Raw genomic sequence first — 26879 nt, forward strand, 5'->3', positions numbered from 1 at the left:
TATGCCACATGTAGGTGTAATTTTGTAGTATCTCTGGGAAGGTGAGCTCCATGTCTTATTCTTCTGTCATCTTGGAGGTTCTTTCCACTTGTTTATTTTTTATTATGTTGCTTGGGTTTAGGTGTCCAAAAATCATTACTAAATCTTCATCAAGGAGCTTTATTCCTGTTTTCCTCCAAGAGTTTCATGGTTTCATTTCTTACATTTAAGTCTTTAATCCATTTTGAGTTAATTTTTGTAAGTGGTATAAGTTATGGGTCTGATTTTATTTTTTGCATGTGAAAATGCAATTATTCCAGCACCATTGATTGAAAAAGCTGTCTTTTCTCCATTGATTCCTTTGTCAAATGTTAGTTGACCATATATTCTTGAGTTTATTTCTGGGCTCTCAACTGTGTTCCATTGGTATATGTGTCTGCTTTTATGTTAGTACATACTGTTTTGAAGTGTGATGACTCTTGCTTTGTTCTCTTTTTTTAATCATTTTCATTTATGCTTTATTAAGTCTGTTCACAAATGCTCAAACTATACAGAAGCATACGAGATACAGAATATAAGTCAAGGTCCTCTTCTATGTGCTGGCTTACTTTAAAGGGTCAAGAAGAAACATATTATTTACATTAAGATTATCTATTAGTGTGTACAGAAAGTTTAAATTAGTTGCAAGAAAATTTATATAGACATGCACCTGCCTGTGCTATGATCTGATATTTACTGAGAAAATTAATTACAAGCATCTCTTCTGTTTCTTTAAACATGATCAGCCAGATACAGAAGTTGGCATTCATAGTTAGTGTATTTCTGCTAAATACCTTTGTTGTGAAGTCCTGAATTCTTTTCAAATAGTTTTTGTTTTGTTACTTTTGTCATTAGTCCTTTGTTTTCTGCATTTCTTTTTTTTTAGACACATTATGCTAGGGAGATACCAATGAGGCTTTCAAGTTCTTTAATGCCTTTCAAAACCTGTATACTACTTAAATTTTACATTGTTTCCATTATTTCTCAACTTTAGGTAGCAACACCATGAATTTGTCATTGCTTTGTGTGGTACATTCATTTTATTGGTTATACTGAAGTGATTCCAGCTTTTCCTCTTTACATTTGATGGATTATTTTTACTGTCTTCCTCTTTAGAGCTTGTGGAAGAAGCAAATGGGTTCATTTGGCAGTTTCCAGCTGTTGGAGAATAGGCTGCAGCACTTTTCTTCCTTGTGATTTCTGAAGAATCAAATGCATTTACTTTTAATAGGCCATCCAATTTCAGTAATCTTTTAAAAGGCACTTCATCATTCTGAGACACACTCCTGTCACTGGATAAAATCACTGAACAACTCTTCCAAAAACAGAGAACCTTCTGAGGGAAACACTCTTGCTTTGTTCTTATTTCTCAAGGATTTCTTTGGCTATTTAGGGTCTTTTGCAGTTCCATATAAATTTTAGTAGTGCTTTTCCTACGTCTTAAAAAATGCCTTCAGAATCTTAATAAAAATTGCCTTGAATATATGGATTGCTTTTAGTAGTATTGACATTTTAACAATACTGATTTTTCTAATTCATAAGCAAGGGATTCCTTTCCATTTATTTGGATCTTCTTCACTTCCTTTCAATTTCTTGCAGTCTTTAAAGATCTTTCATCTCCTTAGATTTATTCCTCAGGTTTTTTTTTTTTTTGATGCTTTATAAATGGGATCAAGTTCTTTATTTTTTTAAAAAATGTTCTAGAGTAAATAAATGTTGCTGAATTTTGTGTGTTGATTTTGTATCTTGCTTTTCATTTGGTTGAATATTTAGCATATATATATATATATATAATCATGTCATCTTATAATAAAGACAGTTTTACTTCTTTCTATCCAAATCTGATATATTTTATGTTTATCTTGCTTGATTGTTCTAGCTAAGATTTCCAGTACTATGTCAAATAGTAGTGGTAAGAGTGGGCACACTCTTGTCTTGTTCCTGATCTTAGAGGAACAGTTTTCAACCATTTACCACCAAGTATATGGTATTATGGAGAAGGCGATGGCAAGCCACTCCAGTACTCTTGCCTAGAAAATCCCATGGATGGAGGAGCCTGGTCGGCTGCAGTCCGTGGGGTCGCTAGGGGTCGGACGCGACTGAGCGACTTCACTTGCACTTTTCACTTTCACACATTGGAGAAGGAAATGGCAACCCACTCCAGTGTTCTTGCCTGGAGAATCCCAGGGACGGCGGAGCCTGGTGGGCTTCCGTCTATGGGGTCGCACAGAGTCGAACACGACTGAAGTGACTCAGCAGCAGCAGCAGCAGCATATGGTATTAGCATGGGCTTCTCATAAATAACCTTTATTTTGGTGAGACACATTCCTTCTATGTTAAATTTTTATGAATTTTTAAATCATAAATGAATGTTGAATTTTGTTAAATGCTTTGTCTATTGAGATGATTATATATTATTTTTTCATTCTATGAATGCGATGTATCATATCAATTGACATTTTTTCTAGTAGTGTCCTTTTATCTTGAAAAAATTATTTATTTTTTAATTGAAGGATAATTACTTTACAGAATTTTGTTCTTTTCTGTCAAACCTCAACATGAATCAGCCATAGGTATACATATCTTCCCTCCCTCTTAAACCTCCCTCCCATCCCCTCCTTATCCCACCCCCTAGGTTGACACAGAGCCCCTGTTTTAGTTTCCTGAGACATATAACAAATCCCCATTGGCTATCTATTTTACATATCCATCTATGGGGTCACACAGAGTCGGACACGACTGAACTGACTTAGCAGCAGCAGTAGTAGCAGCAGCAGTAGCAGCAGCAGCAATGTAAGTTTCCATGTTACTCTATCCTTACATCTCACCCTCTCCTCCCCTCTCCCCATGTCCATAAGTCTATTCTATGTGTCTGTTCCTCCACTGATGCCCTGCAAACAAATTCTTTGGTACCATCTTTCTAGATTCCATACATATGCATTCAGTCCAGTTCAGTTGCTCAGTCGTGTCTGACTCTTTGTGACCCCATGGACTGCAGCACATCAGGCTTCCCTGTCCATCACCAACTCACGGAGCTTCCTCAAACTCATGTCCATCAAGTTGGTGATGCCATTCAGCCATCTTATCCTACGTTGTCCCCTTCTCCTCCTGCCTTCAATCTTTCCCAGCATCAGGGTCTTTTCCAAGAGTCAGTACTTCGCATCAGGTGGCCAAACAATTGGAGTTTCAGCTTCAGCACTAGCCCTTCCAATGAATATTCAGGACTGATTTCCTTTAGGATTGACTGGTTTGCTCTCCTTGCAGACCGAGGGACTCTCAAGAGTCTTCTCCAACACCACAGTTCAAAAGCATCAGTTCTTCTGTGCTCGGCTTTCTTTATGGTCCAACTCTCACATCCATATGTGACTACTAGAAAAACCAGAACTTTAACTATATGGACCTTTGTCAGCAAAGTAATGTCTCTGCTTTTTAATATGCTGTCTAGGTTGTTCATAGCTTTTCTTCCAAGGAGCAAGGGTCATTGAATTTCATGGCTTCAGTCACCATCTGCAGTGATTTTGGAGAGTAAAGAAATAAAGTATCTCACTGTTTCCATTGTTTCCCCATCTATTTGCCATGAAGTGATGGGAATGGATGCTGTTATCTTAGTTTTCTGAATGTTGAATTTTAAGCCAGCTTTTCCACTCTCCTCTTTAACTTGCACCAAGAAACTCTATAGTTTCTCTTCATTTTCTATCATAAGAGTTGTATTCATCTGCGTATCTGAAGTTGTTGATATTTCTCCCAACTATCTTGATTCCAGCTTGTTCTTCATCCAGCATGGCATTTCACATGATATACTCTGCATTTAAGTTAAATAAGCAGGGTGACAATATAAAGTCTCAACATATTCCTTTCCCAATTTGGAACCAGTCTGTTGTTCCATGACCAGTTTTAACTGTTGCTTCTTGACCTGCATACAGATTTTTCAGGAAGCAGGTCAGGTGCTCTGATATCCCCATCTCTTTAAGAATTTTCCACAGTTTGTTTTGATTCACACAGTCAAAGACTTTGGTGTAGTCAATAAAGCAGAAGTAGATGTTTTTCTGGAACTCTCTTGCTTTTCTGATGATCTAGCAGATGTTGGCAATTTGATCTCTGGTTCCTCTGCCTTTTCTGAAACCAGTTTGAACATCTGGAATTTCACAGTTCACGTACTGATGAAGACTGGCTAGGAGAATTTTGAGTATTACTTTGCTAGCATGTGAGATGAGTGCAATTGTGTGGTAGTTTAAACAATCTTTGGCATTGCCTTTCTTTGGGATTGGAGTGAAAACTGACCTTTTCCAGTCCTATGTTTTATATATATGCATTAGTGTACAATGTTTAACTTTCTGACTTACTTCACTCTGTTTAATAGGCTCTAGGTTCATCCACCTCGTTAGAACTGACACATATGCTTTCCTTTTTATGGTTGAGTAACATTCCATGGTGTATATGTACCACAACACATCCGTCTGTGACATTCAGGTTGGTTCCATATTCTAGTCACTGTAAATTGTGCTGCAGTGAACATTGGGGTACATGTGCCTTTTTCAATTTTGTTTTATTCAGGGTAGTATGCCTAAGAGTTGGAGTGCTGAGTCATACGGTGGTTTTATTCCTAGTTTTTTAAGGAATCTCCATACCGTCTTCCATAGTGTTTGTGTAAATTGACATCGAACCAACAGTGAAAGAGGGTTGCCTTTCCTTCACACACTCTCCAGCATTTATTGTTTGCAGAATTTTTGATGGTGGCCATTCTGACCAGTGTGAGGTGATATCTCATTGTAGTTTTGATCTGCATTTGTCTAATATTGAGTGATACTGCGCATCTTTTCACATATTTGTTAGCCATTTGTATGTCTTTGAAGAAATGTCTGTTTATGTCTTTTTCCCACTTTTTGATTGGGTTGTTTGCTTTTCTGGTATTGAGTTGTATGAGCCACTTGTGTATTTTGGAAATTAATCCTTGGTCAGTTGTTTCATTTGTTATTATTTCTCCCATTCTGAGGGTTGTCTTTTCACTTTGTTTATAGTTTCCATTACTGTGCCAAAACTTTTAAGTTTAATTAAGTCCAACTTGTTTACTTTCGTTTTTATTTGCATTTCTCTAAGAGGTGGGTCATAGAGGATCTTGCATTGATTTATGTCATTGAGTGCTCTGCCTATGTTTTCCTCTACCAGTTTTATACATTCTGGTCTTACATTTAGGTGTTTAATCAATTTTGAGTTTATCTTTTTTATTTTTTTGTTTTATTTTAATTGGACCTTAATTACTTTACAATATTGTAGTGGTTTCTTGCCATACATTGACATGGATCCACCATGGGTGTACATGTGTTCCCCATATGAACCCCCCCTCCCACATCCCTCCCCATCGCATCCCTCTGGGTCATCCCACTTCATCAGCCCTGAGCACCCTGTCTCATGCATTGGACCTGGACTGGCGGTCTGTTTCACATATGATAATATACATGTTTCAATGCTATTCTTTCAGATCATCCCACCCTGACCCTCTCCCACAGAGTCCAATAGACTGTTCTATACATCTGTGTCTCTTTGGCTGTCCCACTTATAGGGTTACCATTACCATCTTTCTAAATTCCATATATATGTGTTAGTATACTGTATTTATTGGTGCTTTTCTTTCTGACTTACTTCACTCTGTATAATATGCTCCAGTTTCATCCACCTCATTAGAACTGATTCAAATGTATTCTTTTTAATGGCTGAGTAATACTCCATTGTGTATATGTACCACCACTTTCTTTTTTTTTTTTTTTAGGTAATTAATTTATTTTTTATTGGAGGCAAATTATTTTACAATATTATATTGGTTGGTTTTGCTATACATTGATATGAATTTGCCCCGGGTTTACATAAGTTCCCCCTCCTGAACCGCCCTCCCACCTCCCTCCTCCCTTTATCCTCCCTCTGGGTCATCCCCGCATGCCAGCCCCGAGCATCCTATAACATGCATTGACCCTGAACTAGTGATTCGTTTCACATATGACAACATACGTGTTTCAATGCCATTCTCCCAAATCATCCCACCCTCACCCTCTCCCACAGAGTCCCAAAGACTGTTCTATACATCTGTGTCTCTTTTGCTGTCTCGTATACAGGGTTATCATTTGCATCTTTCTAAATTCCATATATATGTGTTAGTATACTGTATTGGTGTTTTTCTTTCTGGCTTACTTCACTCTGTATAATAGGCTCCAGTTTCATCCACCTCATTAGAACTGATTCAAATGTATTCTTTTTAATGGCTGAGTAATACTCCATTGTGTATATGTACCAACACTTTCTTATCCATGCGTCTGCTGATGGACATCTAGGTTGCCTCCATGTCCTGGCTATTATAAACAGTGCTGCAGTGAACATTGGGGTACACGTATCTCTTTCAATTCTGGTTTACTCTGTGTGTATGCCCAGGAGTAGGATTGCTGGGTCATATGGCAGTTCTATTTCCAGTTTTTTAAGGACTCTCCACACTGTTCTCCATAGTGGCTGTACTAGTTTGCATTCCCACCAACAGCGTAAGGGGGTTCCTTTTTCTCCACACCCTCTCCAGCATTAATTGTTTGTATATTTTTGGATAGCAACTATTCTGAACAGTGTGTGATGGTACCTCGTGTGGTTTTGATTTGCATTTCTCTGATTATGAGGGATGTTGAGCATCTTTTCAAGTTTGTTAGTCATCTCTACGTCTTCTTTGGAGAAATGTCTGTTTAGTTCTTTGGCCCATTTGTTGATTGGGTCACTTATTTTTCTGGAATTGAGCTGCAGGTGTTGCTTGTATATTTTTGGGATTAATTCTTCGTCAGTTGCTTTGATTGCTATTATTTTCTCCCATTCTGAAGGCTGTTTTTTCACCTTGCTTATAGTTTCCTTCGTTGTGCAAAAGCTTTTAAGTTTAATTGGGTCCCATTTGTATATTTTTGCCTTTATTTCCATTACTCGGAGAGGTGGGTCATAGAGGATCCTACTGTGACTTATGTTAGAGAGTGTTTTGCCTATGTTCTCCTCTAGGAGTTTTTTAGTTTCTGGTCTTGCATTTAGATCTTTAATCCATTTTGAGTTTATTTTTGTGTATGGTGTTATGGAGTGTTCTAGTTTCATTCTTTTAAAGTGGTTGACCAGTTTTCCCAGCACCACTTGTTAAAGAAATTGTCTTTTCTCCATTGTATATTCTTACCTACTTTGTCGAAGATAAGGTGTCCATAGGTGCATGGATTTATCTCTGGGCTTTCTATTTTGTTCCATTGATCTATACTTCTGTCTTTGTGCCAGTACCATACTGTCTTGATGACTGTGGCTTTGTAGTACAGCCTGAAGTCCGGCAGGTTGATTCCCCCCGTTCCATTCTTCTTTCTCAAGGTTGCTTTGGCTATTAGAGGCTTTTTGTATTTCCATACAAATTGTGAATTTTTTTTTTCTAGTTCTGTGAAAAATATCGTTGATAGCTTGATAGGAAATGCATTGAATCTACAGATCACTTTGGGTAGTATACTCATTTTCACTATGTTGATTCTTCCAATCCATGAACATGGTATATTTCTCCATCTATTTATGTCCTCTTTGATTTCTTTCATCAGTATCTTATAGTTTTCAATATATAGGTCTTTTGTTTTTTAAGTAGATATATTCCTAAGTATTTTATTCTTTTCATTGCAATGGTGAATGAATTGTTTCCTTAATTTTTCTTTGTTTTCTCATTTTTAGCATATAGGAATGCAAGGAATTTCTGTGTGTTGATTATATATCCTGCAAGTTTGCTATATTCATTGATTAGCTCTAGTAATTTTCTTGTATAGTCTTTAAGGTTTTCAATGTAGAGGATCATGTCATCTGCAAACAGTGAGAGCTTTACTTCTTTTCCAATCTGGATTCCTTTTACTTCTTTCTCTGCTCTGATTGCTGTGGCCAAAACTTCCAAAACTATGTTGACTAGTAGTGGTGAGAGTGGGCACCCTTGTCTTGTTCCTGACTTTAGGGGAAATGCTTTCAATTTTTCACCATTGAGGATAATGTTTGCTGTGGGTTTGTCATATGTGGCTTTTATTATGTTGAAGTATGTTCCTTCTATTCCTGCTTTCTAGAGGGCTTTTATCATAAATGGATGTTGAATTTTGTCAAAGTCTTTCTCTGCATCTATGGAGATAATCATATGGTTTTTATTTTTCCATCTGTTAATGTGGTGTATTATGTTGATTGATTTGCTGATACTGAAGAATCCTTGCATCCCTGGGATAAAGCCCACTTGGTCATCTTTTTAATATGTTGTTGGATTCTTTTTGCTAGAATTTTGTTAAGGAATTTTGCGTCTATGTTCATCAGTAATATTGGCCTGTAGTTTTCTTTTTTTGTGGCACCTTTGTCTGGTTTTGCTATTAGTGTGATTTTGGCCTCATAGAATGAGTTTGGAAGTTTACCTTCTGCAATTTTCTGGAAGAGTTTGAGTAGGATAGCTGTGAGCTCTTCTCTACATTTTTGGTAGATTTCAGCTGTGAAGCCGTCTGGTCCTGGGCTTTTGTTTTCTGGAAGATTTCTGATTACAGTTTTTATTTCCATGCTTGTGATGGGTCTATTAAGATTTTCTATTTCTTCCTGGTTCAGTTGTGGAAAGATATACTTTTCTAGGAATTTGTCTATTTCTTCTAAATTGTCCTTTCATTTGCATACAGTTGCTGATAGTAGTCTCTTATTATCCTTTGTATTTCTGTGTTGTCTGTTGTGATTTCTCCATTTTCATTTCTAATTTTGTTGATTTGATTTTTCTCCCTTTGTTTCTTGATGAGTCTGGCTAATGATTTGTCTATTTTATTTATCTCCTCAAAGAACCAGCTTTTAGCTTTGTTGATTTTTGCTATAATCTCTTTTGTTTCTTTTGCATTTATTTCTGCCCTAATTTTAAAGATTTCTCTCCTTATACTAACCATGGGGTTCTTTATTTCTTCCTTTTCTAGTGCTTTAGGTGTAGAGTTATGTTATTTATTTGACTTTTTTCTTGTTTCTTCAGGTAAGCCTGTATTGCTATGAATCTTCCCCTTAGTACTGCTTTTGCAGTGTCCCCGAGGTTTTGGGTTGTTGTGTTTTCATTTTCATTCACTTCTATTCATATTTTGATTTCTTTTTTTATTTCTTCTGTGCTTTGTTGGTTATTCAGAAGCTTGTTGTTTACCCTCCATATGCTGGAATTTTTAATAGTTTTTTCCCCTCTAATTGACATCTAATCTTACTGCAATGTGGTCAGAAAAGATGATTGGAATGATTTCAATTTTTTTTTGACTTTACCAAGGCTAAATATTTGGCCCAGGATGTGATCTATCCTGGAGAAGGTTCTGTGTGCACTTGAGAAGAAGGTGAAATTCATTGTTTTGGGGTGAAATATCATATAGATATCAATTAGATCTAACTGGACAATTGTGTCATTTAAAGTTTGTGTTTCCTTGTTAATTTTCTGTTTAGTTGATCTACCCATAGGTGTGAGTAGGGTATTGAAGTCTCCCACTATTATTGTGTTATTGTTAATTTCCCCTTTCATACTTGTTAGCATTTGTCTTACTTATTGTGGTGCTCCTATGTTGGGTGCATATATATTTATAATTGTTATATCTTCTTCTTGGATTGATCCTTTGATCATTATGTAATGTCCTTCTTTGTCTCTTTTCAAGCCTTTATTTTAAAGTCTATTTTATCTGAGTATTGCTACTCCTTCTTTTTGTTTGGTCTCCATTTGCATGAAATATCTTTTCCAGCCCTTCACTTTCAGTCTGTATGTGCCCCTTGCTTTGAGGTGGGTCTCTTGTAGACAACATATATAGGGGTCTTGTTTTTGTATTGATTCAACCAGTCTTTGTCTTTTGGTTGAGGCATTCAACCAATTTACATTTAAGGTTATTATTGATAAGAATGATCCCATTGCCACTTACTTTGTTGTTTTGTGTTTGAGTTTATACCTCCTTTCTGTGTTTCCTATCTAAAGAAGATCCTTTAGCATTTGTTGAAGAGCTGGTTTGGTGATGTTGAATTCTCTCAGCTTTTGCTTGTCTGTAAAGCTTTTGATTTCTTCTTCATATTTGAATGAGATCCTTGCTGGGTATAGTAATCTGGGATTTAGGTTTTTCTCTTTCATCACTTTAAGTATGTCCTGCCATTCCCTTCTGGCCTGAAGAGTTTCTATGGAAAGATCAGCTGTTATCTTATGGGAATCCCCTTGTGTGTTATTTGTTGTTTTTCCCTTGTTGCTTTTAATATTTGTTTTTTTGTGCTTGATCTTTGTTAATTTGATTAACATGTGTCTTGGGGTGTTTCGCCTTGGGGTTATCCTGTTTTGGATTCTCTGGGTTTCTTGGACTTGAATGACTGTTTTCTTCCCCATTTTAGGGACGTTCTCAACTATTATCTCCTCAAGTATTTTCTCATGGCCTTTCTTTTTGTTTTCTCCTTCTGGGACTCCTATGATTCGAATATTGGGGCGTTTAACATTGTCCTAGAGGTTCCTGAGGTTGTCCTCATTTCTTTTAATCTTTTTTCTTTTTTATTCTCTGCTTCATTTATTTCTACCATTGTATATTCTTCCTCACTTATTCTATCTTCTGCCTCCATTATTCTACTGTTGGTCCCTCTAGAGTGTTTTTGATCTCATTTATTGCATTATTCATTATTGATTGACTCTTTTTTATTTCTTCCAGGTCCTTGTTAAACATTTCTTGCACCTTCTCAATCCTTGTCTCCAGGCTATTTATCTGTAACTCCATTTTGTTTTCAAGATTTTGGATCATTTTTCCTATCTTTATTTTGAATTCTTTTTCAGGTAGACTCCCTATCTCCTCCTCTTTTTTTTGATTTTGTGGGCATCCATCCTGTTCCTTTACCTGCTGAGTACTTCTCTGCCTTTTCATCTTGTTTAGATTGCTGTGTTTGAGGTGGCCTTTCTGTATTCCGGCAGTTTGTGGTTCCTCTTTATTGTAGAGGTTCCTCCCTGTGGGTGGGGTTGGATGAGTGGCTTGTCAAGGTTTCCTGGTTAGGTAAGCTTGCCTCGGTGTTCTGGTGGGTGGAGCTGGATTTCTTCTCTCTGGGGTGCAATAAAGTGTCCTGTAGTGAGTTTTGAGATGTCTGTGAGTTTGATGTGTCTTTGGGCAGCCTGTATATTGAAGCTCAGGGCTACGTTCCTGCATTGCTGGAGAATTTGCGTGGTATGTCTTGCTCTGGTACTTGTTGGCTCTTGGGTGGTGCTTGGTTTCAGTGTAGGTATGGAGGCTTTTGGATGAGCTCTTATTGATTAATGTTCCTTGGAGTCAGGAGTTCTCTGGTTTTCTCAGGTTTTGAACTTAAGCCTCCTGCCTCTGGATTTCAGTCTTATTCTTATGGTAGCCTCAAGACTTCTCCATCTATACTGCACCAATGATAAAACATCCAGGTTAATGATGAAAAGTTTCTCCACAGTGAGGGACACCTGGAGAGGTACACAGAGTTACATGGAGGAGAGAAGAGGGAGGAGGGAGATAGAGGTGACCAGGAGGAGAAGAGGGGGAATCAAAAGGGGAGAGAGCAGTCTAGCCAGTGATCAATTCCCTATGTGCTCTCCACAATTGGGAACCCTCAGAGAGGTTCATGGAGTTCCACAGAGAAGAGAAGAGGGAGGAAGGAGATAGAGGTGATCAGGAGGAGAAAAGGGAATCAAAAGGAGACTGACAGATCTAGGCAGTAATCAGTTCCCTAAGTGTTCTCCACAGCCCGGAACACGCAGTTTCACGGGGTTGGGCAGAGAAGAGAAGGGGGAGGGAGGAGATAGAGGTGACCTGGAGGAGAAAAAAGAGTCAAAAGAGGGAGAGAGCAATCAAGCCAGTAATCACACTCCTAAGTAAAATTGGGTACTGAAGATTGGATTTTTAAAGGTACAAATTTGATAACAAATACCCAAAAGCCAAGATTAAAAATCTAAATTAGAGCTTACATCTCACAAATACAATATTAAAAAATCAAAACAAGATCACAAAAATTATTTAAAAATATATGAAGCTTGCTTTAAAAATAGGGTCTTTTTTTTTTAACAAGGTAATAGTAGATTATAAAAATGATAATTAAAGGAGTAATAGAAGACAAAAATAAAATAGTTTTTAAATTAAAAAAGATGATAATAGTAAAAAATATATCTAGAAATTTGTCTGGAGCTATTGTGGGCAGTATGGGGTCAGTTCAGTTTCAAATAGTTCCTTGTTCCAGCCTATACTTCTAAATATCTATAGGCCCCTTCCAATGTAGTCGGTGTTAACTACAGGGTTTTAATCTGTTGCACCTGTCACTTCCAAGGTGGTTCCCTCTGTTTATTTTGGCTTCTTCTGTTTGCAGTTCTCTTCAGTGTCTAATTTCCGCCCTGACACAAAGGGGTGAAAGTGGTCACTTATTTAGGCTTAGTTGTTCAGTCTTGCTGTGGGGAGGGAGGAACACTGCAAACAAATATCACTGGCATGTGTGGGGATTTCTCGCAGTGTCTTGGCCACACTGGGTTTGTGCCTGCTCATGGCGTGTGTGCTTCTCCAGTCTACACTGCTCAGGCTTTAGGTTGCTCTGCAGTGGAACTGTCTAAAGCAGGCCCTGGGTTGCGTGCACTTCCCAGGTCTAAGCGTCTCAGGTTCAGGTTCTTGGGTACTCCACAAAGACGCAGACTCAGTTGGGCCTGCATTTTGTGCCCTTTCCAGGTCCGAGCAGCTCAGACAACCGGGTGCTTGGTGAGCACTTTCTCCACAGGTGTGGTGCAATTTATCACCTCCCCGGTCCCAGCCGCTTGATTTCCTGGGTAGCAGTGGGAGCGCCCTCTCAGATGTGCTGTGTGTCTCTTCTGGGGAGCTGATCTCTGGCTGCAATCCTCCTGGCCGATGTCAACTGTCCAGAATCCCAGGGAGTTTTGGTTAGGAACTGGAAGCCTGCTTGCAGTTTGGTAGAGAATGCATGTCTCTGGGGCCAAGTTTGCCCCTTTCCGTCTCTGGCTGCCACCCACCAGTTTCCCTGCCTCCAGCGAGGGGGTGAGTCGGTCCACAGCCGACTAGCTCTCCTCTGGTATTTGCTCAGTCCTTTGTTCTGTGAGCGGTCCCAGCAGTGCCTTAGGTTAGGGATTTTTTGCGGGATAGTTCTCTCTTTTTTCTCTCTCTCTCTCTGGCTATCCCACAGTTTGGGTTGTTATCTCATGTTAGTTCCCTCAGATTGCCCTCAGGACATTCAGGCCTGGTCCTTACCCTAAACAATGCAGCCCACTCCTCCCCATTCAGCCCCCCGCTTGCTGGTGGTGGATGTGAGCATCTGGGCTACTTCTCTGTGGGAGTTGCCATTAGGCATGTAATCTGTGGGTTTTACATACTTATTTATATATTTATTTTTCCTCCTGGTTATGTTGCCCTCTGAGATTTCAAAACTCCCCACAGACCCGCTGGTAAGAGGGTTTCCTGGTGTTTGGAAACTTCTCCTCTTTCAAGACTCCCTCCCCAGGATGGGTCTCCATCCCTAACACTTTTTTCTCTTTTTTTATCTTTTATATTTTGTCTTACCTTCTTTTGAAGACAATGGGCTGCTTTTCTGGGTGCCTGGTGTCCTCTGCCAGCGTTCAGAGGTTGTTTTGTGGAATTTACTCAGGGTTCAAATTATCTTTCGATGAATTTGTTGGGGAGAAAGTGTTCTCCCCGTCCTATTCCTCCACCATCTTAGGACCTCCCCCTTGAGTTTATCTTTTTGTATGATGTTAGGAAATGTTCTAATTTCATTCTTTTGCATGTAGCTGTCCAGTTCCCCAGCATCACTTATTGAAGGGGCTGCTTTGTCCCATTGTACATTCTTGCCTCCTTTGTGAAAAATAAGGTAACCATAGATGCATGAACTTATCTCTGGGCTCCCTATCTTGTTTCATTGGTCTATATTTCTGTTTTCGTGCCAGTACCATACTATCTTGATGACTGTAGCTTTGTAGTATAGTCTGAAGTCAGGAAGATTGATTCCTCCAGCTCCCTTCTTTTCAAGACAGCTTTGGCTATTTGGGGTCTTTTGGGCTTCCATATGAATTGTTAAACTTTTTGGTCTTGTTCTGTGAAAAGTGCCATTGGTAATTTGATAGAGATCACATTGAATTTGCAAATTGCATTTCATATTATAGTCATTTTCATGATATTGATTCTTCCTCCCCAGGAACATGGAATATCTCTCCATTTTTTTATGTCATCTTTGATTTCTTTCATCAGTGTCTTATAATTTTCTGTGTACAGTTCTTTTGTCTCCTTCAGTTCAGTTCAGTTCAGTCACTCAGTTGTGTCCGACTCTTTGCAACCCCATGAATCACAGCATGCCAGGCCTCCCTGTCCATCACCAACTCCCGGAGTTCACTTAGGTAGGTTTATCCCTAGATATTTTATTCTTTTTGTTGCAGTGGTGAATGGGATTGATTCCTTAATTTCCCTTTCTGATTTTTCATTGCTAGTATACAGGAATGCAAGTGATTTCTGTGTATTGACCTTGTGTCCTACAACTTTGCTGAATTCACTGATTAGCTCTAGTAATTTTCTGATAGTTTCTTTTGGGTTTTCTATATATAATATCATGCAATGTACAAACAGTGAGGGTTTTACTTCTTCTTTTCTGATCTTGATTACTCTTATTTATTTTTCTTCTCTTGATCTGATTGATAGAGTGCCTGATGAACTCTGGACGGAGGTTCGTGACATTGTACAGGAGACAGGGACCAAGACCATCCCCATGGAAAAGAAATGCAAAAGAGCGAAATGGCTGTCTGAGGAGGCCTTACAAATAGCTGTGAAAAGAAGAGAGGAGAAAAGCAAAGGAGAAAAGGAAAGATATAAGCATCTGAATGCAGAGTTCCAAAGAATAGAAAGGAAAGATAAGAAAGACTTCCTCAGTGATCAATGCAAAGAAATAGAGGAAAACAACAGAATAGGAAAAACAAGAGACTTCTTCAAGAAAATTAGAGATTCCAAGGGAACATTTCATGCAAAGATGGGCTCGATAAAGGACAGAAATGGTATGGACCTAACAGAAGCAGAAGATATTAAGAAGAGGTGGCAGGAATACACAGAAGAACTATACAAAAAAGATCTTCACGACCAAGATAGTCACGATAACGTGATCACTGTCCTAGAGCCAGACATCTTGGAATGTGAAGTCAAGTGGGCCTTAGAAAGCATCACTACGAACAAAGCTAGTGGTGGTGATGGAATTCCAGTTGAGCTATTTCAAGTCTTGAAAGATGATGCTGTGAAAGTGCTGCACTCAATATGCCAGCAGATTTGGAAAACTCAGCAGTGGCCACAGGACTGGAAAAGGTCAGTCTTCATTCCAATCCCAAAGAAAGGCAATGCCAAAGAATGCTCAAACTACCGCACAATTGTACTCATCTCACACGCTAGTAAAGTCATGCTCAAAATTCTCCAAGCCAGGCTTCAGCAGTATGTAAACCATGAACTCCCAGATGTTCAAGCAGGTTTTAGAAAAGGCAGAGGCACCAGAGATCAAATTGCCAACATCCGCTGGATCATGGAGAAAGCAAGAGAGTTCCAGAAAAACATCTATTTCTGCTTCATTGACTATGCCAAAGCCTTTGACTGTGTGGATCACAATAAACTGTGGAACATTCTGAAAGAGATGGGAATCCCAGACCACCTGACCTGCCTCTTGAGAAACCTGTATGCAGGTCAGGAAGCAACAGTCAGAACTGTACATGGAACAACAGACTGGTTCCAAATAGGAAAAGGTGTACGTCAAGGTTGTATATTGTCACCTTGCTTATTTAACTTATATGCAGAGTACATCATGAGGAACCCTGGGCTGGAAGAAGCATAAGCTGGAATCAAGATTGCTGGGAGAAATATAAATAACCTCAGATATGCAGATGACATTACCCTTATGGCAGAAAGTGAAGAGGAACTCAAAAGCCTCTTGATGAAAGTGAAAGAGGAGAGTGAAAAGGTTGGCTTGAAGCTCAACATTCAGAAAACAAAGATCATGGCAACTGGTCCCATCACTTCATGGGAAATAGATGGAAAAACAGTGGAAACAGTGTCAGACTTTATTTTTGGGGGCTCCAAAATCACTGCAAATGCTGATTGCAGCCATGAAATTAAAAGACGCTTGCTCCTTAGAAGGAAAGTTATGACCAACATTGATAGTATATTAAAAAGCAGAGACATTACTTTGCCAACCAAGGTCCGTCTAGTCAAGGCAATGGTTTTTCCCGTGGTCATGTATGGATGTGAGAGTTGGACTGTGAAGAAAGCTGATCGCCGAAGAATTGATGCTTTTGAACTGTGGTGTTGGAGAAGACTCTTGAGAGTCCCTTATACTGCAAGGAGATCCAACCAGTCCATTCTAAAGGAGATCAATCCTGGATGTTCATTGGAAGGACTGATGCTAAAGCTGAAGCTGCAATACTTTGGCCACCTCATGCGACGAGTTGACTCACTGGAAAAGACTCTGATGCTGGGAAAGGTTGGGGGCGGGAGGAGAAGGGGACGATGGAGAATGAGATGGCTGGATGGCATCACCGACTCTGTAGACATGAGTTTGAGTGAACTCCGGGAGTTGGTGATGGACAGGGAGGCCTGGCGTGCTGTGATTCATGGGGTCGTGGAGAGTCGGACACGACTGAGCGACTGAACTGAACTGAACTGAACTGAATTGCCATAGCTAGGACTTCCAAAACCATGCTGAATAATAGTGGTGAGAGTGGACACCCTTCTCTTGTTCCTGACCTTAGAGGGAATGCTTTTAGTTTTTCATCATTGAGAATAATGTCTGCTGTGTGCTTGTCATATATAGCCTTCGTTATGTTGAGGTAGGTTCCTTCTATGCCCAGTTTTGAAGGACTTTAATAAAAAATGGGTGCTGAATTTTGTCAAAGGCTTTTTCTGTATCTATTGAAATTATCATATAGTTTTTATCTTTAAGTTTGTTAATTTGGTGTATCACATTGATTGATTTGCATATATAGAAGAATCCTAGCATCCCTGGAATAAACCCAACTTGATCATGGTGTTTGAGCTTTTCAATGTGTTGTTGAATTCTGTTTGCTAGAATTTTGTTGAGGATATTTGCATCTGTGTTCATCTGTGATATTGGTCTGTAATTTTCTTTTTTGTTTATCTTTGCCTGGTATCAGGATGGTTGTAGCCTTTTAGAATGAGCTTGGAAGTGTTTCTTCCTCTGCAATATTTTGGATGAGTTTTAGAAAAATAGCCATTAACTCTTCTATAAATGTTTGATAGAATTCACCTGTGAAGCCATCTGGCCCTGGACCTTTTTTGGGGGGGAGATTTTTTAAATCACAATTTCAATTTCAGTGTTTGTAGCTGGCTTGCTCATAATTTTTGTTTCTTCCTGGTTCAGTCTTGGGAAGTTGAACTTTTCTAAGAATCTGTCCGTTTCCTGCAGGTTGTCCCTTTTATTAGCATACAGTTGCTCATATCCTCTTATAATCCTTTGTGTTTCTGTGTTGTCTGTTGTAAATTCTCCTTTTTCATTTCTAATTTTGTTGATTTGATTTTTCTCCCCCCATTTTTTTTCTTGATGAGTATGGCTAGTGGTTTGTCAATTTTGTTTATCTTCTCAAAGAACCAGCTTTCAGTTTTATTAATCTTTGCCATTGTTTCCTTTGTTTCTGCTCTGATCTTTATGATTTTTTTCTTCTGCTAACACTGGGTTTTTTGTTCTTCTTTTCCAGCTGCTTTAGATGTAAAATTAGGTTGTCTGTTTGATGCTTTTCTTGTTTCTTGAGGTAGGATTGTATTACTATAAACTTCCCTCATAGAAAAGCTTTTGCTGCATTCCATAGGTTGTGAGTTGTCATGTTTTCATTGTCATTTGTTTCTAGGAATCTTTTGATTTCCCTTCTAATTTCTTCAGTAACCTCTTATTATTTAGTAATGTATTGTTTAATCTCCATGAGATTGTGTTTGGTGCAGGTTGTTTTTTTTTTCCTGTAGTTGATATCTAGTCTCATAGCATCGTGGTTCAGAGAAGCACTTGATATGATTTCAATTTTCTAAAATTTACTGACACTTTATTTGTGGCCCAGAATGTGGTCAATCCTGGAGAATGTTCCATGTGCACTTGAAAAGAAAGTGTATTCTTCTGCATTTGGATGTTAAGTCCTGAAAATATCAATTAGGTCCACTTGGTCTGGTATTTCATTTAAGGCTTGTGTTTCATTATTGATTCTCTGTTTTGATTATCTGTCCATTGGTGTAAGTGGGGTGTTAAAGTCTCCAACTACTATTGTCTTACTGTTGATTTCCCCTCTTATGCCATTTAGTGTTTGCCTTATGTATTGAGGTACTCCTATGTTGGGTGCATAAATAGTTACAATTGTTATGTCTTCTTTTTGGATTGATCCTTTGATCATTATGTAGTGGCCTTCTTTGTCTCTTACAATATTCTTTATTTTAAAGTCTATTTTGTATGAAATAAGGATTGCCACTACAGCTTTCTTTTGGTTTCCATTTGCATGGAATATCTTTTTCCATCCTTTTACTTGCAGTCTGTGTGTGTCTCTAGGTCTGAAGTGGGTCTCTTGTAGGCAGCAAAGATATGGGACTTGCTTTTGTATCCATTCATTCAGTCTGTATTTTTGATTGGTGCATTTAATCTATTTACATGGCAACCCACTCCAGTATTCTTGCCTGGAAAATCCCAAGGACGGAGAAGCCTGGTGGGCTACAGTCCATGGGGTCACAAAGAGTCAGACATGACTAAGTGACTAACACAACACACATTGATATTGGCATTTTCTTAATTGTTTTTGGTTTGTTTTTGTAGGTCTTTCCTTTCTCTTGTGTTTACTAACTATGTAAGTCCCTTTAGTATTTGTTGTAAGGCTGGTTTGGTGGTGCTAAATTCTTTTAACTTTTGCTTATCTGTAAAGCTTTTGATTTCTCCATCAATTTTGAATGAGATCTTTGTTGGCTATAGTAATCTTAATTGCAGATTTTCTTCTTTTTAAAATATTTTTATATATTAAATATATAATATTTTTTATATTTTAAATATATCCTGCCATTCCCTTCTGGCCTGCAGAGTTTCTGCTGAAAGATCCACTGTTAATCATGCGGGTTTTCCCTTGTATTTTACTTGTTGCTTTTTCCTAACTGCTTTTAGTATTCTTCCTTTGTGCTTAATCTCTGTTAGCTTGATTACTATGTGTCTCAATGTGTTTCTCCTTGGGTTTATCCTGTAAGGGACTCTTTGTGCTTCTTCAACTTGATTGACTATTTCCTTTACCATGTTGGATAAGTTTTCAGCTATAATTTTTTCAAAAATTTTCTCAGTTCATTTCTTTTTTTCTTCTTCCCCTGGGGCCCTTATAACTCAAATTTTGATACATTTAATATTATCCCAAAAGTCTCTGAAGCTGTCCTCATTTCTTTTCATTCTTTTTCCTTCATTCTGCTCTTCACCAATTATTTATACCGTTCTGTCTTCCAGCTCACTTATCCAGTTTTCTGCCTCAGTTATTCTACTGTTGGTTCCTTCTGGAGTAGCCTTAATTTCAGTAATTGTGTTATTCATCTCTGTTTGCTTCTTCTTCGTTTCTTCTATGTCCTTGGTGATTGTGTTAATATGGTCAATTGTTTCCTTCATTTTCTCCATTCTATTTTCAACTCTTTGGAGCAACTTTACTACCATTAATCTGAATTCTTTTTCAGGAATATTGCTTATTTCCTGTTGTTTATTTGGTCTTGTGAGTTTCTACTTTTTTACTTCATTTGTATTGTATTTCTCTGTCTTTTCTTTTTTTCCAACTGCTCAACTTCAGGTCTCCTTTTCTCAAGCCTTAGGATTGTATTTCTTCTTCCTTTTGGTTTTTGTTCTTGGATGGAAATGTTGGTTGAGTGGTTCGTGTTAACTTCTTGTTAGAGGTGACTTGTGCCTTTGTTCTAGTGGGAGGTGGTCAAGCAGATCAAGCAGGTAATCACTGAAATAATGGGACATATACACACACTTAAACACACACAGTTATAAACAAAGTATTCCAAATAAAAGAGTATGGGAAATTGACTTGGTGAACAAGGGAAATCAACAGTGATATTAACCAATTAAAAGCAGAACTAACTAATGCTCAATCTGGAAAACTGAGCCTGAGCAGAGTGCCAGCCGGGGGATATAGCAAAGAGAGGTCAGCAATTTAACTTACTTGGTGAAAAAAGAAAGAGTGAAGTAAACAAGGGAGAAGAAAAAAAAGGAGAAAGGAGAGAAAAGGAAGGGGTGGAAAGAGGCCAAAAAAAAAAAAAAAGAAATAAAAGAAAAAATAGAAAAGCAAAGCTAAAGACATACGTGAAAAATATTTTTATATATTCAGCAATAGCTACAGCTGGTAAAGAAGTATAAGAAAATCAGTCAAATATATCAAAAACAAAATCAGAAAAATCACAAAAAAAGGTGAAAAAAAGAAAAATCTTAAAATGAAAATTTTTTAAACAGGGAAAACAAGAGAACTCCACTGCACTGCAAAAAGCTAATGTGACAGTAGAAATATGTAAGGGGGAATAAAGTGTGATTTATAAGATAAAAAAGTCCTCAAAGTCATAGTTCTTCTTGGTTCTGGAGTCTGCCCCCATGGATGGGATTGGATTAGTGTCCTGTGATGTTTTCCTTGTTGGGAGAACTTGTTCCTGTATTCTGGTTGATTGATCTGGATCTCATCTCTCTGAAGGGCAGTGCAGTGTTCAGTAGTAGCTTTCGGGGTGTCTATGGTTTCAGTATGTCTTTGGGCAGTCTTTCTGGCTTTGGCAGTGTCAGACACATCTATTTCCACAGCCACTTCAAAGTGGTCCTTTTAGAATATCTTCACTGCTGCCAACCCCCTACTTGTCCCTGGAATCTTTGCCAGTGCTTCTGCTCACTGGTCCTGCCCTGCACTGCATGCAAAAGCTTGCTAGGTAGGGGTTTGTGTGAACCTTTTCTTGGCTCCCCCCAACCGTGCCCTCTGCATTGCAGAGATTTGTGTGGGCTTCCCTCAGCCCTCTGAACTCTCCCTCTGTGTCGTGGGGCCTGTTTACACTTGTCTTGGCTCCCCAGGCCCTCCCTCCAAGTCGCGGGGCTTCTGTGCATTTGCTCAGCTCCCCGAGCCCTCCCTCTGCATCATGGGGCTTATATGCACTTGTCTCAGATCACCAGACCCAGCCTCTATGTCATGGGTCTTGTGTGCTTGTTGTATTAGCTTGCCACCTTACCCTGTATGTCGTGGGGTGGGGAGGGGAAGGGAGGGCTGGTGTGTTCTTCTTTCATCTCCCTGGGCTCGCCCTCTGAACCCTGAGGTTTGTGTGCACTGCAGAGGTTTGTATGCTACGGCTCTCTTGGGCCCACCCTCTGTGCCATGAGGGTTGTGTGTGCCTGAGAGGTTTGTATGCTGTGCCACTCCTGGCACCCTGGACCCTCCAATCAGCTGCAGGGCTTCTGTGGGCTTCTGTCAGTTCCCCAAGCCTGCCATCTGGTCGGGGCCACAGTTCATGAGCTTTTAACAGGCTGAGAAATGCAGCTTTCTCTGTTTTCTACCCTCTAAGTCCCTGCTTTGCCTGGTTTTCCAAGATTCCACAGCTCCCCTTTGGGTCCAGCTATGAGGGTGCTTCCCAGTGCACAGGAACTCTTCCTGTTTCAGGACTCCATGCTTCTCTCAGGGCACAAGCTCCTGTCCAGAAGTTCTCCATCTTTTCCCTTTTATGGCTCCATCCTCTCTCCTGCCTCATTCCAGGGAGCTTAGCCTACACCTCCTGGAAGCCTGGGGCCTTCTGCTATCACCTAGAGGTTGCTTTGTAGGAGTTGTTCCATATCTTGATGAGCTTTTGATGTATTTGTAGGGAGGCTGGTGATCGCATCTTACTCCTCCGCCATCTTCTCTCCTTGAGAAGAATTATTTCTAATTCTTTAAATCTTTTCAAAATTCACCAGTGAAGCCATCTGATTTTGGACTTTTCTTCATTGGAAGATTTTTGATTACTGTTTCAATTTCTGTACTAGTAATTCATATATTCAGATTTTCTATTTCTTTCTGATTCAGTCTTGGTATGTTGTGTGTTTTTAAGAGTTTTTTCATTTCTTCTAGGTGGTCTAGTTCCTTGCTGTATAGTTGTTCATGCTAGATTTTTTGAAAGGCATTTTCTTAACGGTTTACTAAGTTTTCTTTTGACATATTCACCTTAAATATATCATCCTACTGTTTTCTGAATTTCACTGTTTCTAATGAGAAGTCAGATCACATCTTGTTGGGTTTCCCTTGTAGATAACAAGCAACTTTTCCTTTCCTGCTTCCAATATTTCATCTTTGTTTCTCTCTTTCAATATTTTAAATATGATGTGCCTAATTGGAGATCTAGAAGAGTCACTATTACGTGTCAAGTTTGCTAGGCTACAATTTAATCAGTAATAATCTAGGTGTTGAAGATATTTTGTCAATGTGATTTAGGCCAATATCAGTTAATTTTAAATAAGTGGACATACCCTAAATGGTCTGAGTTGACGTGCTTCAATGAGTTGAAGGATGTTCCTGGTGGTCCAGTGGTTAAGACTCTGCTTCCACTATGAGTGCATGGATTTTATTCTTGGAAAGGGAATTAATATCCCACATGCCATAAGGAGCAACAAGGAAAAAAAATTGATTTGAAAGATCTTTTTTTTAAAAAAAAATTTTTTTTGATTGCTAAAGCTTTATTTATGATAGCAAAAGTTTAGGAAATTTCTAATTGCCGATTAGTGACAGATCAGTTAAGTAAACAATACAGTAGCCACAAAATATAGTTCTATGCAACAGTGAAGAGTTAAGAGATTCAAAGCTAAGGAGACTCAGTGCCATCGCTAAACATTCATTCAGTTCAGTTCAGTCACTCAGTCGAGTCCGACTCTTTGCGACCCCATGAATCACAGCACGCCAGGCCTCCCTGTCCATCACCAACTCCCGGAGTTCACTCAAACTCATGTCCACAGAGTTGGTGATGACATCCAGCCATCTCATTCTCCGTCGTCCCCTTCTCCTGCCCCCAACCTTTCCCAGCATCAGAGTCTTTTCCAGTGAGTCAATTTGTTGCATGAGGTGGCCAAAGTACTGGAGTTTCAGCTTTAGCATCAGTCCTTCCAATGAACACCCAGGATTGATCTACTTTATTTTTTTTCTTTCTTTCTTTTTTTTTATTGGAGGCTAATTATTTTACAATATTATATTGGTTGGTTTTGCCTTACATTAACATGAATCCGCCCCAGGTGTACATGAGTTCCCCTTCCTGAACCCCCCTCCCACCTCCCTCCTCCTTTTATCCTCCCTCTGGGTCATCCCCGCACACCAGCAGTGAGCATACTGTAACATGCATCGACCCTGAACTGGTGATTCGTTTCACATATGACAACATACATGTTTCAATGCCATTCTCCCAAATCATCCCACCCTCATCCTCTCCCACAGAGTCCCAAAGACTTTTGTATACATCTGTGTCTCTTTTGCTATCCTGTATAGAGGGTCATCATTTGAATCTTTCTAAATTCCATATATATGTGTCAGTATACTGTATTGGTGTTTCTTTCTGGCTTACTTCACTCTGTATAATAGGCTCCAGTTTCATCGACCTCATTAGAACTGATTCAAGTGCATTCTTTTTAATGGCTGAGTAAATTTGGCCTTGGAGCACGAAATGAAACAGGACAAAGGCTAATAGAGTTTTGCCAAGAGAATGCACTGGTCATAGCAAACACCCACTTCCAACAACACAAGAGAAGATTCTACACATGGACATCACCAGATGGTCAACACCGAAATCAGATTCATTATATTCTTTGCAGCCAAAGATGGAGAATCTCTATACAGTTAGCAAAAACAAGACCAGGAGCTGACTGTGACTCAGATCATGAACTCCTTATTGCCAAATTCAGATTTAAATTGAAGAAAGTAGGGCAAACCACTAGACCATTCAGATGTGACCTAAATCAAATCCCTTATGATTATACAGTGGAAGTAAGAAATAGATTTAAGGGACTAGATCTGATAGATAGAGTGCCTGATGAACTCTGGACGGAGGTTCGTGACATTGTACAAGAGACAGGGACCAAGACCATCCCCATGGAAAAGAAATGTAAAAGAGCGAAATGGCTGTCTGAGGAGGCCTTACAAATAGCTGTGAAAAGAAGAGAAGCGAAAAGCAAAGGAGAAAAGGAAAGATAAGCACCTGAATACAGAGTTCCAAAGAATAGCAGGGAGAGATAAGAAAGCCTTCCTCGGTGATCAATGCAAAGAAATAGAGGAAAACAACAGAATAGGAAAAACAAGAGATCTTTTCAAGAAAATTAGAGATATCAAGGGAACATTTCATGCAAAGATGGGCTCGATAAAGGACAGAAATGGTATGGACCTAACAGAAGCAGAAGATATTAAGAAGAGGTGGCAGGAATACACAGAAGAACTGTACAAAAAAAGATCTTCAAGACCAAGATAGTCACGATAACGTGATCACTGTCCTAGAGCCAGACATCTTGGAATGTGAAGTCAAGTGGGCCTTAGAAAGCATCACTACGAACAAAGCTAGTGGAGGTAATGGAATTCCAATTGAGCTATTTCAAATCCTGAAAGATAATGCTGTGAAAGTGCTACACTAAATATGCCAGCAAATTTGGAAAACTCAGCAGTGGCCACAGGACTGGAAAAGGTCAGTCTTCATTCCAATCCCAAAGAAGGGGAATGCCAAAGAATGCTCAAACTACCGCACAATTGCACTCATCTCACACGCTAGTAAAGTCATGCTCAAAATTCTCCAAGCTAGGCTTCAGCAATATGTGAACCGTGAACTTCCAGGTGTTCAAGCAGGTTTTAGAAAAGGCAGAGGCACCAGAGATCAAATTGCCAACATCCGCTGGATCATGGAGAAAGCAAGAGAGTTCCAGAAAAACATCTATTTCTGCTTCATTGACTATGCCAAAGCCTTTGACTGTGTGGATCACAATAAACTCTGGAAAATTCTGAAAGAGATGGGAATCCCAGACCACCTGACCTGCCTCTTGAGAAACCTGTATGCAGGTCAGGAAGCAATAGTTAGAACTGGACATAGAACAGCAGACTGGCTCCAACTTGGAAAATGAGTACGTCAAGATTGTATATTGTCACCTTGCTTATTTAACTTATATGCAGAGTACATCATGAGGAACGCTGGGCTGGAAGAAGCACAAGCTGGAATCAAGATTGCCAGGAGAAATATCAATAACCTCAGATATGCAGATGACACCACCCTTATGGCAAAAAGTGAAGAGGAACTCAAAGGCCTCTTGATGAAAGTGAAAGAGGAGAGTGAAAACGTTGGCTTGAAGCTCAACATTCAGAAAACAAAGATCATGGCATCTGGTCCCATCACTTCATGGGAAATAGATGGGGAAACAGTGGAGACAGTGTCAGACTTTATTTTTGGGGACTCCAAAATCACTGCAGATGGTGATTGCAGCCATGAAATTAAAAGACGCTTACTCCTTGGAAGGAAAGTTATGACCAGCCTAGATAGCATATTAAAAAGCAGAGACATTACTTTGCCAACCAAGGTCCGTCTAGTCAAGGCTATGGTTTTTCCCGTGGTCATGTATGGATGTGAGAATTGGACTGTGAAGAAAGCTGATCGCCGAAGAATCGATGCTTTTGAACTGTGGTGTTGGAGAAGACTCTTGAGACTCCCTTGGACTGCAAGGAGATCCAACCAGTCCATTATAAAGGAGATCAATCCTGGGTGTTCATTGGAAGGACTTGTGCTAAAGCTGAAACTCCAATACTTTGGCCACCTCATGCGACGAGTTGACTCACTGGAAAAGACTCTGATGCTGGGAGGGATTGGGGGTAGGAGGAGAAGGGGACGACAGAGAATGAGATGGCTGGATGGCATTACCGACTTGATGGACATGAGTTTGAGTGAACTCCGGGAGTTGGTGATGGACAGGGAGGCCTGGCGTGCTGTGGTTCATGGGGTCGCAAAGAGTCGGACACGACTGAGTGACTGAACTGAACTGAACTGAACTGAATACTCCATTGTGTATATGTACCACAGCTTTCTTATCCATTCATCTGCAGATGGACATCTAGGTTGCTTCCATGTCCTGGCTATTATAAACTGTGCTGCAATGAACATTGGTGTACGTGTTTCTCTTTCAGTTCTGGTTTCCTCGGTGTGTATGCCCAGGAGTGCGATTGCTGGATCATATGGCAGTTCTATTTCCAGTTTTTTGAGGAATCTCCACACTGTTCTCCATAGTGGCTGTACTAGTTTGCATTCCCACCAACAGTGTAAGAAGGTTCCCTTCTCTCCACATCCTCTCCAAAATTTATTGCATGTAGACTTTTGGATTGCAGCCATTCTGACTGGTGTGAAATGGTATCTCATTGTGGTTTTGATTTGCATTTCTCTGATTATGAGGGATGTTGAGCATTTTTTCATGTGTTTGTTAGCCATCTTTATGTCTTCTTTGGAGAAATGTCTGTTTAGTTCTTTGGCCCATTTTTTGATTGGGTCATTTATTTTTCTGGAATTGAGTTGCAGGAGCTGCTTGTATATTTTGGAGATTAATCCTTTATCAGTTGCTTCATGTGCTATTATTTTCTCCCATTCTGAAGGCTGTCTTTTCACCTTGCTTAGAGTTTCCTTTGCTGTGCAGAAGCTTTTGATTTTAATTAGGTCCCATTTGTTTATTTTCGCTTTTATTTCCAGTATTCTGGGAGGTGGGTCTTGGAGGATCCTGCTGTGATTTATGTCAGAGAGTGTTTTGCCTACATTCTCCTCTAGGAGTTTTATAGTTTCTGATCTAAAATTTAGCTCTCTAATCCATTTTGAGTTTATTTTGGTGCATGGTGTTAGGCAGTGTTCTAG

At 39.3% G+C, this 26879-nt stretch overlaps 1 pseudogene; it reads right to left on the reverse strand.

Annotated features, from left to right (window-relative positions):
* Positions 1 to 804: 804 nt before the first annotated feature.
* LOC129563925 (centromere protein R pseudogene) overlaps positions 805 to 26879 on the reverse strand; it is a 28227-nt pseudogene continuing 2152 nt past the window's right edge.

The sequence above is a fragment of the Moschus berezovskii genome, chromosome X, assembly GCF_049115385.1.
Source record: "Moschus berezovskii isolate FMDL1 chromosome X, NW_MosBer_1.0, whole genome shotgun sequence".
Classification (NCBI taxonomy): Eukaryota; Metazoa; Chordata; class Mammalia; order Artiodactyla; family Moschidae; genus Moschus; species Moschus berezovskii.